Source organism: Bison bison, unplaced genomic scaffold, assembly GCF_000754665.1.
Source record: "Bison bison bison isolate TAMUID 2011002044 unplaced genomic scaffold, Bison_UMD1.0 scf7180017864464, whole genome shotgun sequence".
Classification (NCBI taxonomy): Eukaryota; Metazoa; Chordata; class Mammalia; order Artiodactyla; family Bovidae; genus Bison; species Bison bison.
This window is the reverse complement of record NW_011495025.1, coordinates 5,306,182-5,318,768: the sequence shown is the minus strand read 5'-3', so window position 1 is coordinate 5,318,768 and position 12,587 is coordinate 5,306,182. Positions and strand designations below refer to the sequence as shown.

Genomic DNA, 12,587 nt, shown 5'->3' with positions numbered 1-12,587 from the left:
AGGGAGGGAAGTTGGTTAGTTGAAGTCAATACTGCATTTGAAAGGTACGTCAGAAAAACTACCTAAAAACCTGCTCTTCAGGGACTGTAGCAATAATAAATTAAAGTCATCTACTGGTTACAAAAAAAAAATTCCAACAACTTCAGAACAAGGTCAGTGCAAAATAATTCCTGTGTTATGGTAACAGAGATTATTGTTAAATTTATCAGCCTGTTTCTTTTTAACATGACTGGAAACAAACTACCAACTGAAGTGAGAAATTTTAAAAGTCCAGTCAGCATTATAATGATAGATTTAATAAATCCATAAATTTTTTCTAAAAGAAGCAATCATGTAATTGCACATCAATTCAGCACACTGTTGACAGGGGTTTTCCAAATTGTTAGCTAGTTTCACTATTACATCCCCAAAGGAAAAGAACACAATGTAGAAGATAAAGAAAAAGGGGGAAATAGAAATTTGTGAGATCTACAAGCATCATTATAAAAAGAAAAGGGTAGGGGTCAGGAGCTACCCCACACCCAAGGTCAGGGGCAGCAGCCGAGAGCAGCAACCCCATGTCCAAGGAGCAGTGGCTTCGTGAACGCAGAAGGGCCAAGAGGAGCTTCTCCATGTTCAAGGTCAGGAGGGGCAGCGGTGAGGAGATACCCCTCGTCCAAGGTAAGGAGCAGTGGCTGCACTTTGCTGGAGCAGCCGTGAAGAGATACCCCATGTCCAAATAAGGGAAACCCAAGTAAGACGGTAGGTGTTGCGAGAGGCATCAGAGGGCAGACACACAAACCATACTCACAGAAAACTAGTCAATCAAATCACACAGACCACAGCCTTGTCTAACTCAATGAAACTAAGCCATGCCATGTGGGGCCACCCAAGACGGGCGGGTCATGGTGAAGAGGTTTGACAGAATGCGGTCTACTGGAGAAGGGAATGGCAAACCACTTCGGTATTCTTGCCTTGAGAACCCCATGAACAGTATGAAAAGGCAAAATGATAGGATACTGAAAGAGGAACTCTCCAGGTCGGTAGATGCCCAATATGCTACTGGAGATCAGTGGAGAAATAACTCCAGAAAGAATGAAGGGAGGGACCAGGCAAAAACAATACCCAGTTGTGGATGTGACTGGTGATAGAAGCAAGGTCCGATGCTGTAAAGAGCAATATTGCATAGGAACCTGGAATGTTAGGTCCATGAATCAAGGCAAATTGGAAGTGGTCAAACAGGAGATGGCAAGAGTGAACGTCGACATTCTAGGAATCAGTGAACTAAAATGGACTGGAATGGGTGAATTTAACTCAGATGACCATTATATGTACTACTGTGGGCAGGAATCCCTTAGAAGAAATGGAGTAGCCATCATGGTCAACAAGAGTCCAAAATGCAGTACTTGGACACAATCTCAAAAAAGACAGAATGATCTCTGTTTGTTTCCAAGGCAAACCTTTCAATATCACAGTAATCCAAGTCTATACCCCAACCAGTAATGCTGAAAAAGCTGAAGTTGAACAGTTCTATGAAGACCTACAAGACCTTTTAGAACTAACACCCCAAAAAAGATGTCCTTTTCATTATAGGGGACTGGAATGCAAAAGTAGGAAGTCAAGAAACACCTGGAGTAACAGGCAGATTTGGCCTTGGAATACGGAATGAAGTAGGGCAAAGGCTAATAGAGTTTTGCCAAGAGAACGCACTGGTCATAGCAAACACCCTCTTCCAACAACGCAAGACAAGACTTTACACATGGACATCACCAGATGGTCAACACCGAAATCAGATTGATTATATTCTTTGCAGCCAAAGATGGAAAAGCTCTATACAGTCAGCAAAAACAAGATAGGGAGCTGACCGTGGCTCAGACCGTGAATTCCTTATTGCCAAATTCAGACTTAAATTGAAGAAAGTAGGGAAAACCACTAGACCATTCAGGTATGACCTAAATCAAATCCCTTATGACTATACAGTGGAAGTGAGAAATAGATTTAAGGGACTAGATCTGTTAGATAGAGTGCCTGATGAACTATGGACAGAGGTTCGTGACACTATACAGGAGACAGGGATCAAGACCATCCCCATGGAAAAGAAATGCAAAAAAGCAAAATGGCTGTCTGGGGAGGCCTTACAGATAGCTGTGAAAAGAAGAGAAGCAAAAACAAAGGAGAAAAGGAAAGATATAAGCATCTGAATGCAGAGTTCCAAAGAATAGGAAGGAGAGATAAGAAAGCCTTCCTCAGTGATCAGTGCAAAGAAATAGAGGAAAACAACAGAATGGGAAAGACTAGAAATCTGTTTAAGAAGACTAGAGATACCAAGGGAACATTTCTTGCAAAGATGGGCTCAATAAAGGACAGAAATGGTATGGACCTAACAGAAGCAGAAGATACTAAGAATAGTAGTGGCAAGAATATACAGAAGAACTGTATAAAAAAGATCTTCATGACCAAGATAATCACGATGGTGTGATCACTCACCTAGAGCCAGACATCCTGGAATGTGAAGTCAAGTGGGCCTTAGGAAGCATCACTATGAACAAAGCTAGTGGAGGTGATGGAATTCCAGTTGAGCTACTTCAAATCCTGAAAGATGATGCTGTGAAAGTGCTGTACTCAATATGCCAGCAAATTTGGAAAACTCAGCAGTGGACACAGGACTGGAAAAGGTCAGCTTTCATTCCAATCCCAAAGAAAGGCAACGCCAAGAATGCTCAAACTACCGCACAATTGCACTCATCTCACACGCTAGTAAAGTAATGCTCAAAATTCTCCAAGCCAGGTTTCAGCAATACGTGAAATGTGAACTTCCAGATGTTCAAGCCAGTTTTTGAAAAGGCAGAGGAACCAGAGATCAAATTGCCAACATCCACTGGATCAATGAAAAAGCAAGAGAGTTCCAGAAAAACATCTATTTCTGCTTTACTGACTATGCCAAAGCCTTTGACTGTGTGGATCACAATAAACTGTGGAAAATTCTGAAACAGATGGGAATACCAGACCACCTGATCTGCCTCTTGAGAAACTTATATGCAGGTCAGGAAGCAACAGTTAGACATGGAACATGGAACATGTTCATGGACATGGAACAACAGACTGGTTCCAAATAGGAAAAGTAGTACATCATGGCTGTATATTGTCACCCTGCTTATTTAACTTATATGCAGAGTACATCATGAGAAATGTTGGGCTGGAAGAAGCACAAGCTAGAATCAAGATTGCTGGGAGAAACATCAATAACTTCAGATATGCAGATGACACCACCCTTATGGCAGAAAGTGAAGAAGAACTAAAGAGCCTCTTGATGAAAGTGAAAGAGGAGAGTGAAAAAGTTGATGTAAAGCTTAACATTCAGAAAACTAAGATCATGGCGTCCAGTCCCATCATTTCATAGGAAATAGATGGGCAAACAGTGGGTGACTTTATTTTTAGGCTCCAAAATCACTGCCGATGGTGACTACAGCCATGAAATTAAAAGATGCTCATTCCTTGAAAGGAGAGTTATGACCAACATAAACACCGTATTGAAAAGCAGAGACATTACTTTGCCAACAAAGGTCCATCTAGTCAAGGCTATGGTTTTTCCAGTGGTCATGTATGGATGTGAGAGTTGGACTGTGAAGAAAGCGGAGCACCAAAGAATTGATGCTTTTGAATTGTGGTGTTGGAGAAGACTCTTGAGAGTCCCTTGGACTGCAAGGAGATCCAACCAGTCCATCCTGAAGGAGATCAGTCCTGGGTGTTCTTTGGAAGGAATGATGCTAAAGCTGAAACTCCAATACTTTTGCCTCCTCATGCGAAGAGTTGACTTATTGGAAAAGACTCTGATGCTGGGAGGGATTGGGGGCAGGAGGAGAAGGGGACGACAGAGGATGAGATGGGTGCATGGCATCACCGACTCGATGGACATGAGTTTGGGTGAACTCTGGGAATTGGTGATGGACAGGGAGGCCTGGCGTGCTGCAATTCATGGGGTCGCAAAGAGTCAGACACGACTGAGCAACTGAACTAAACTCAACTGAGGGGAAAATGTATCACACACACACATATAAATTGATATATGTGAATACACACCCATATGAAACAAAGCAAAAAAGGAAAAATATGAAAAGCCAAGGAAAAGAGATAATTATCACCTACCACCACCTTTCAGATTTTTAGTGTCAGGGTTTAAGTTGAGAAAGAAAATAAATACAAATAGGAAGGGCAGAGTTAGACTCTGTCACTATTTTACAAAGGAGAAAAAGATAATAATAAAGTATATTTCAAACATATCTCCAAAAGGATGACTCTTTGAAGACTGTCAATTGCACCATGCTGCTGCTGCTGCTGCTAAGTCGTTTCAGTCATGTCCAACTCTGTGCGACCCCATAGACAGCAGCCCACCAGGCTCCCCCATCCCTGGGATTTTCCAGGCAAGAACACTGGAGTGGGTTGCCATTTCCTTCTCCAATGCATGAAAGTGAAAAGTGAAAGTGAAGTTGCTCAGTCGTGTCTGACTCTTAGTGATCCCATGGACTGCAGCCTACCAGGCTCCTCAGTCCATGGGATTTTCCAGGCAAGAGTACTAGAGTGGGGTGCCATTGCCTTCTCCAAATATAGAAAGAGTTACCACTAAAACAAAACTAAAAAGAACACAATGAATGACTAAGAGAAAGAAAAATACAAGAAATTCAAAAGGAGTTAGCTATAGCAATTTAGCACAAACCAAAGCTCATAGATTTGTCAGATAAAAGGACGCCTAATTTCATCCACAAGTCATAATTTTTTCTTCTGACTAGATGGCCAGAATTTATCACAAGAATCCTTAAGTGACTGCATATCATGAAAAATATTGTCCACATCAGTTGTGCTAGATATAGAGATGTTCGTCAGCAAGTTCTTTATGTCTCTTCTCTAGCAAAGCCAGGCTTCCTTGGTAACCTGCAATGCAGGAGATCTAGGTTCGATTCTTGGGTCAGGAACATCCCCTGGAGAAGGGATAGGTTCCCCCCTCCAGCATTCATGGGCTTCCCTGGGGGCTCAGATGGTAAAGAATCCACCTGCAATTCTGGAGAGCTGGGTTTGATTCCTGGGTTGGGAAGATCCCCTGGAGAAGGGCATGGCAACCCACTCCAGTATTCTTGCCTGAGGAATCCCATGGACAGAGGAGCCTGGCGGGCTACAGTCCATGGACTCACAAAGAGTCAGACACGACTGAGCGACTAAGAACAACCAGGAAAGCCAGTGGAAGAACAGTAAATTGTAATACTTTAAACTTATTATTGTAACTCTATTGTGATTTAATTAAAAACTGAACTAAGGATCTGAATAGATGGCACTGCAAAAAAAAGATATATGAAATTGGTAAATAAGCTAATCAAGTCATGCTCCAATGAGCCATAAGGGAAATACAAGGCAAAACCACAACCGGATACCAGTTTACATCTGCTGGGATGCTGTGAACAGAAAAGACAGTAACAAGTGTTGGTGAAGACACTGGAGCCTGCTGTGGTCTGACAGTCCATGTCCCTTTCAAATTCCTATGCTGAAATCCTAATGCCCAATATGACAGCCTGAGGTGGCAAGACCTTTGGGGTGTGCTTAGGTCTTGAGGGTGGAGCTTTCACTAATAGGTTCTAATAGAAGAGACCCACAGAGATCCCCCACCCCTTCCACCAAGTGGTGACATGACAAGAAGGCATCTGTCAACCAGGAAGTCAGTCCTAACCAGCCATCAGGCCAAATCTGCTGGCACCATGGTTCGAGACCTCTCACCCTCCAGAACTGTGAGAAATAACTTTCTGTTGTATATAAGCTACCTGATCTGTGGTATTTTGTTATAGCAGTCTGAATAAGATTGAGTCCTCACATACTATAAGATGGTGAATTGCTTTAGAAAATAGCTCCTCAAAGGGTTATACATAAAGTTACCACATGAACTAGCAACTCCAATCTGTGGTACACCCCAGAGAAATGAATACATATGTGCACTCAAAAACTTGTACTTGGATGTTCACAACAGCATTATTCATAATAGTCAAACAGTAGAAACAAGCAAAATGCCCATCATCTGATAGATGAAACACAGGGTATCCATATAACAATTATTCAGTAATAAATTGATGCAGTGATGCATGCTACAACAGGATTAAACTTGCAAACATTTGATTAAAGGAAAAGAAGCCATTCACAAAGGGCACACACTGTATGATTCCATTTATATGAAATACCTAGAATAGGCAAATCCATAAAGACGAGTGGTTGCCAAGGGCTGAGGAAGAGGACGGAGGGATGGAGGGAAAGGGGGTATTCTTTTGGGTGATAGAAACTTCTAGAATTGATCAAAACTGAGTTTCATGAACACCATCACGAGGCGTTAATAACTATCATCTTCAAGCATAAGGGAGTCTCATAAGGTGGAACTACAATGACTAGCCAGTTGCATTAGGGATAGCTTCAAGGTTGAAAGAATTAATAATTATTTAAACTTTTTTGAATCTTGGAGCCTTCGAGTATGTGTTGAAAGCTTTGAACAAGGTAAGTATGGTGTTACCCTGAGGAATGTAATTAATTTCATAGACATTAGAGAAGGATTCTCCATGACTGCAATCAAACAAGACAAAAACAAGATCACACTTTAATCCTGCCTGAACAGAAAATCTCACCAGGAAAGAAGGGGAAAGCTATGTTACCATAAAAATGATCAAACACCCTCCTCTCCAGGTTAGTAAGAGTGACTACTGCTTCTTCTCCAAGGACTCTAGCCAGTTCCTCTGGCTTCTGGAGTAAAAATTAAGATGCCTAATAGCCAAATGGCCTCTGCTTTCTAACAGCACCCATCCAAAAACAAACCCTTCAATTCCTTTAAATCTCTATAAAAATCACCTTACCCAAATCCTATAATAAGCTCTACCTGACTCCCTCTTTTCTGAGACTCTCTGTTCAGTAGTAAGCCCAACTGGGCAAAGATGTGTTTCTGACGGTATTTGGTTGATTAGAATCAACAATATCTAAGATATTTATAATGTGTTAATAAACACATGTATATAATTTATGTATATAACTTCAAATTCTTACTGAAATATGCATATACATACACACATTACATATATAATAATTACACTGATGAAAGAGGATGGATACACACCAAAATATTAAGTGTAGTTATTTCTGAATATTGGTATGCTTGTTTCCTTTTTTTTCTGTATTTTATATCTTCCTTCAAATATTGCATATAATTTAAGAAGGTAGGAGGGGAAGAGAAAAGAAAAACTCTCCCAAAAGAATGTTTTAAGAGAGGAATCTCATTCACAGTGGTTGTCAATGTATAAGGCTTTCAATCTTTAGCTATTACAAACACTTGTGATGCTCACCGAAAATAAGGATTCCTGAGCTTCATCCTGGAAGTGGGCACCAGAATCTATAAGTCACACACCAGGCGATTCTCATCCATAGGGTCTAAGGAATCTTGAAAAACTCAGCTTTGGGGACAAACTAGAACTTGAAAGATGTACAGATTAACTTTGTAGCCTGCAAAATACTTTGTAGGCTAAAGAAGAAGAATGAGGAGCCTGAAATCATGACGCTGCATTTGCCATGGAGAGGGAGAGGGAGGCACCGGAGGCTCTCAATAAACCTGATTTGATCCACCTGACAAAACTGTGGGCTCCTTTAGCAAACAGCTGGACACTGGGCAAGTTTGGAAACATAAGGCGGGCAGTGTGTAATCTCACTCAAATTCCCCACCCACATTGTTGACATCAATCAGCAATTCACTGGTTCTTCAATTTATATCCACCTGCTTTCCTAACTTTTAACATTTCCACCAGCAATTTTCCCTCTTCTGACCCTATTAAATCTTTTCTACCCTCCCAGGAACTCATTCTCTTATCTGTGCCTATACTGCCTATCAGCTGAAAATCTACCGCCAGCCAACAAAGAAATATGGAAAACTAAATTAAGTTTAAAAGCCCCTTGAAAGTGGAAGTCGCTCAGTCACGTCCGACTCTTTGTGACCCCATGCCTATACAGTCTATGGAATTCTCCAGGCCAGAATACTGGAGTGGGTAGCCTTTCCCTTCTCCAGAGGATCTTGCCAACCCAGGGATCAAACCCAGGTCTCCCGCATTGCAGGTGGATTCTTTACCAGCTGAGTCACAAGGGAAGCCATAAAAGCCTACTGAGCATCTATACAACACAAGACTATAAGTCACCTTTCAGTATCATAACCTTTTCTTTTTTTTAAGGAAAATGACTTTCTGATGAGCAATCTGACCTCACACTTGGGGCAAGAAATTTAAGTGGGAAAGTGTTCCCCCCTTTAACTAATTTAAAAGAAAACGTTTATAATAAAAATGAACAAGCTTTTGTCTACAATATACAGCTAAAAGAGACTTCAAAGTACAAACTTTCATTTTATTGATGACTGCTTCTTCTCCAATGAGGAGAAGCCTGTTCCTTCGGCTTCTGGGGTAAAAATGAAGATGCCTAATAGTAAAATTGCCTCTGCTTTCTAAAAGCACCCAACCAAGAACAGACCCTTCACTTTCTTTAAATGTCTCTAAAAATCACCTTCAGTTCAGTTCAGTTCAGTCACTCAGTCATGTCCAACTCTTTTCGACCCCATGAATTGCAGCACTCCAGGCCTCCCTGTCCATCACCAACTCCCGGAGTTCACTCAAACTCACGTGCATTGAGTCGGTGATGCCATCCAGCCATCTCATCCTCTGTCGTCCCCTTCTCCTCCTGCCCCCAATCCCTCACAGCATCAGAGTCTTTTCCAATGAGTCAACTCTTCACATGAGGTGGCCAAAGTACTGGAGTTTCAGCTTTAGCATCATTCCTTCCAAAGAACACCCAGGACTGATCTCCTTTAGGATGGACTGGTTTAATCTCCCTGCAGTCCAAGGGACTCTCAAGAGTCTTCTCCAACACCACAGTTCAAAAGCATCAATTCTTCGGCACTCAGCTTTATTCACACTCCAACTCTCACATCCATACATGACCACTGGAAAAACCATAGCCTTGACTAGACAGACCTTTGTTGGCAAAGTAATGTCCCTGCTTTTGAATATGCTATCTAGGTTGGTCATAACTTTCCTTCCAAGGAGTAAGCGTCTTTTAATTTCATGGCTGCAATCACCATCTGCAGTGATTTTGGAGCCTAGAAAAATAAAGTCTGAAACTGTTTCCACTGTTTGCCCATCTATTTCCCATGAAGTGATGGGACCAGATGCCATGATCTTCGTTTTCTGAATGTTGAGCTTTAAGTCAACTTTTTCACTCTCCTCTTTCACTTTAATCAAGAGGCTTTTTAGTTCCTCTTCACTTTCTGCCATAAGGGTGGTGTTATCTGCATATCTGAGGTTATTGATATTTCTCCCGGCAATCTTGATTCCAGCTTACCCAAATCCTATAATAAGCTCTACCTGACTCCCAGCTTGAGCTTGTTTCACAGCTTGTTAGCACTAAAACACAACCCCAAATTATTTTTTAGTTTAAAATTCCCCTTAATATTTTATGTCTCTTAAAATAGGTAACAGTACATTTTTTTTGAAAGTGACAGATTTCCCACTGGCAGTAAAAATTTCAATTAACAGAGAAATACTACTTGATATTAAATCAGTTTAATACACATGGAATGATGTTAACATGTCCTCATCCTAAGCTTACTGGAGTAATTTCAGGTATCAAACAAAAACTTCCAAGTGCATGAGGTTAGTGATGAACTAAATGGAAACCTAAAATGCAGTGCCTATAAAATCAAGAATTTATTCTAGAGGTCTCCTATTCCACTGCAATACTATTATGCATTAAGAATAAATTTAGGGCTTGTAAATGGTCAGAAACATAAGCCACTTTCAGGTGATTTGGAGCAGTTTTAAGAAAACCCACATTCCATAAACCAAATGCTGTGTCTGATCAACTCAGTTGCAGACTTAGAAGTACTCTCAAGCAAGAATGCCTTTTTGGTAGGTTATTGTCAAAAGTTTCATTTTAATAAACTGAGACTTTAATTTTTCAAAAAAAAAAAAAAAAAACCCACAAGTTTACTTTCCTGTTTTCATGTGTTTGAGTTAATACTTCAATTGTGATAGTGTGGGCAGAACACGCTTCAAAGTCAGATTAATCTCCATTCAACAACCTATATTTGATACATTCATACATTTCTTTAAGCTTTGCATCCTTGTACATAAAACAGAGGTAACACAAACTTTACTATTAGAAGGATTTAGGAGAGACTGCATATATGCAGAAGGAAAGAAATACTGGTGGCAAAATTCCACAAGGAGTGACGTGTCTTTTGATTAGGGTAAGGGACAACTGGAAAACAGATACAGAATATAAAGTTGCTCTGTGTAATAAAGGAAGAAGAATTGTAAGATTTCACAGGTGGCTGAGAGAGAAGGACAGAAGGGACCCTGAGACAGAAAAACACTGGAGAGAAAAGGGAAGGACGACACAGCAAGACAGAGCAAGGCTGTGACACCCAATGGAAAGAACTGGCAGTAAGCAGTTGCCTATGGCCAGCCAGTCTCTTAATAAAACAAGGCTAACATGCATTCTATTTTAAGGTCTCCCTACTCTTATAGCTAATGTATTGATGTATCTACTGCAATTAGTGACCCCTCCCCTCCAAAAAAGGAACAAGTCTGTTAGATGAAATAAATCTTGTCTAAAGCTGTCTTGGGCAGACAAGGGTCTCCTACGAAGTAGTGTTTGAGGAAAACAAGAACTGTGGGCTATGTTCCAAATTTGAACTTACACAAAGTGATGAAAAGGGAACAGCTATAAGAGATAAGACACCAACAAGCTGGAGAATTCAGCAGAAACAGAGAGGATCCGAGAGGTGTCTGGAAGGAAATGAAACCCCAGAGATAGAGGGGGATAGAGGTAAGAGTCAGAGTTCATTGTATTTAAATATTATGGGGCCAGTAGGCTGTGAGAGGGGAAAACCAGGCTAACTTCTGGCTACATGTAATGTCAGCTCCCTTTCCTTCTGAGGAATGAATAATGTTTCATACCTCAGATACACCTGTTGTCACGCTTCTTATTAAATATCACTGGAGAAGGAAATGGCAACCCACGCCAGCATTCTTCCCTGGAGAATCCCATGGAGAGAGAAACCTGGCAGGCTACAGTCTAGTCCGTGGGGATCCAAGAGTCGGACACAACTTAGCGACTAAAACACCTCCACCACAGCTATCACAGAAAAGAGGGTAACTTTAAAAAATGATACTAAACTAGCACGAAGTTTCATTTTATCCAATATAGTGGACCAAGACATGAGGGGAGGGAGAGGAAAAGCAGACATTTGTCAAAAACCACTTACAACTTCAGTATAACTAGGAGATCAAAGATTTTCCAACACGTCAGATGGGGAAAAGCTGTGATTTTGAGGAAGGAAAATGAGCAGTTTGGGTGAGGAAGTCAGAGAATTAGAAGCCTTAAAATCATCTCCGCAGTAAGACTGCTCAGGTCAGTTCCCTTTTGAAACATTCTGGCAACAAAGTGGCCTTTGCAAATAAATGACTAATTACTATGCTACTTTATGTGAACGAAAAAGGTTAGACATTTATCTTCAGAAATTCGAGAGGCTTAACTAAAAGACTTGCATTTTTTTCAAATTGTACCCAAAAAAAGAGTAATAAAGGACAGGCTACAGGCGTGCCCTCGGTAAACAGGTGCTGCAGGACTGTGTAGCCGCTCGCTTCTCTAGGGAAAGGCTCCCGGCCCTGCGGGGAAGCGAGTCCCGCCACGCCGGCAAGGCACGGTCCCTCGCAGCGGTTATAACGGCACAGGTGCCCGCAACTGATTCATTTAAAACGCCCAAATAGAAACGTAGTGTATCTCGGATTCAAACCAACCAAGGGAGTCTTTGTTAAAATTCCCTTACTACTACCTAGAGGCAGAGAGAGTGAAGGGAGCGGCAAGAAACTCACGAGGGAGCTTCCCACAGGCTCTCCCGTCTCCCGGGCTCCGTCAGCTTCGCACAGAGTAGCTTCTACAGACTGAGCCTTCACCCGCGAGCAACCCAGCAGGAAGGCGACCGGATACGCAGTTTGACCGCCCTCGGCGGCGCGCCCACCTCTCCGGGGCTCGCTCGGATGGATGTTGCAGAGCTCAGCCCTACGTCCTCGCCTGACCCCTTTCCCCACGGGGAGCCAGCCTCCCTGCCTTCGGCCAGCAGCCGCGTCCCCCCGCTTATACCTTGACTCGGGATTCTTGCTCCGGCTCGTCCTGTCCTGGCGGGCGGGCTGGGGACTCCCGGGAGTCTGCGCTGCGAGGCGCGGACGCCCGGGCCGCTATTTGTAAACAAGCTCCACGTGCGCTCGCCCTGCCCCATTCGCATCGCGCTCAAGGCACCCGAGGCGGCGCAGCTTTCCCGCGAGCCCTCCGAGGGTGCGATTTTTATTCCCCGTAAGAGTGGGGGGAAGCCTCGCCCACAGAGCCGGGACACTGGGAAAAGGGCTAAGACAAGGTGAGCTTGCACCGCTCCCTGCTGGCGGGCGAAGCAGTCTGCAGGTTGGAGCAGCCCGGCCCTTAGCAGCAGCCACGCGACGCCCTGAGACTCCAAGGAGGTTGGGCCCGCCTCCTCCCACCCGCTCGCCCGAGACCCC

General features: G+C 42.6%; 1 protein-coding gene across 2 annotated transcripts in view; it reads right to left on the bottom strand.

Annotated features, from left to right (window-relative positions):
- Positions 1 to 12,252, bottom strand: part of FAM13A (family with sequence similarity 13, member A) — a 338,691-nt gene extending 326,439 nt beyond the window's left edge. Inside the window, exon 1 of one of the 2 annotated variants that reach the window (XM_010860157.1) lies at positions 12,178 to 12,252. The gene's annotated coding sequence lies outside the window, so the exon portion shown is untranslated. The other variant, XM_010860158.1, reaches the window with a different exon arrangement.
- Positions 12,253 to 12,587: the final 335 nt, after the last annotated feature.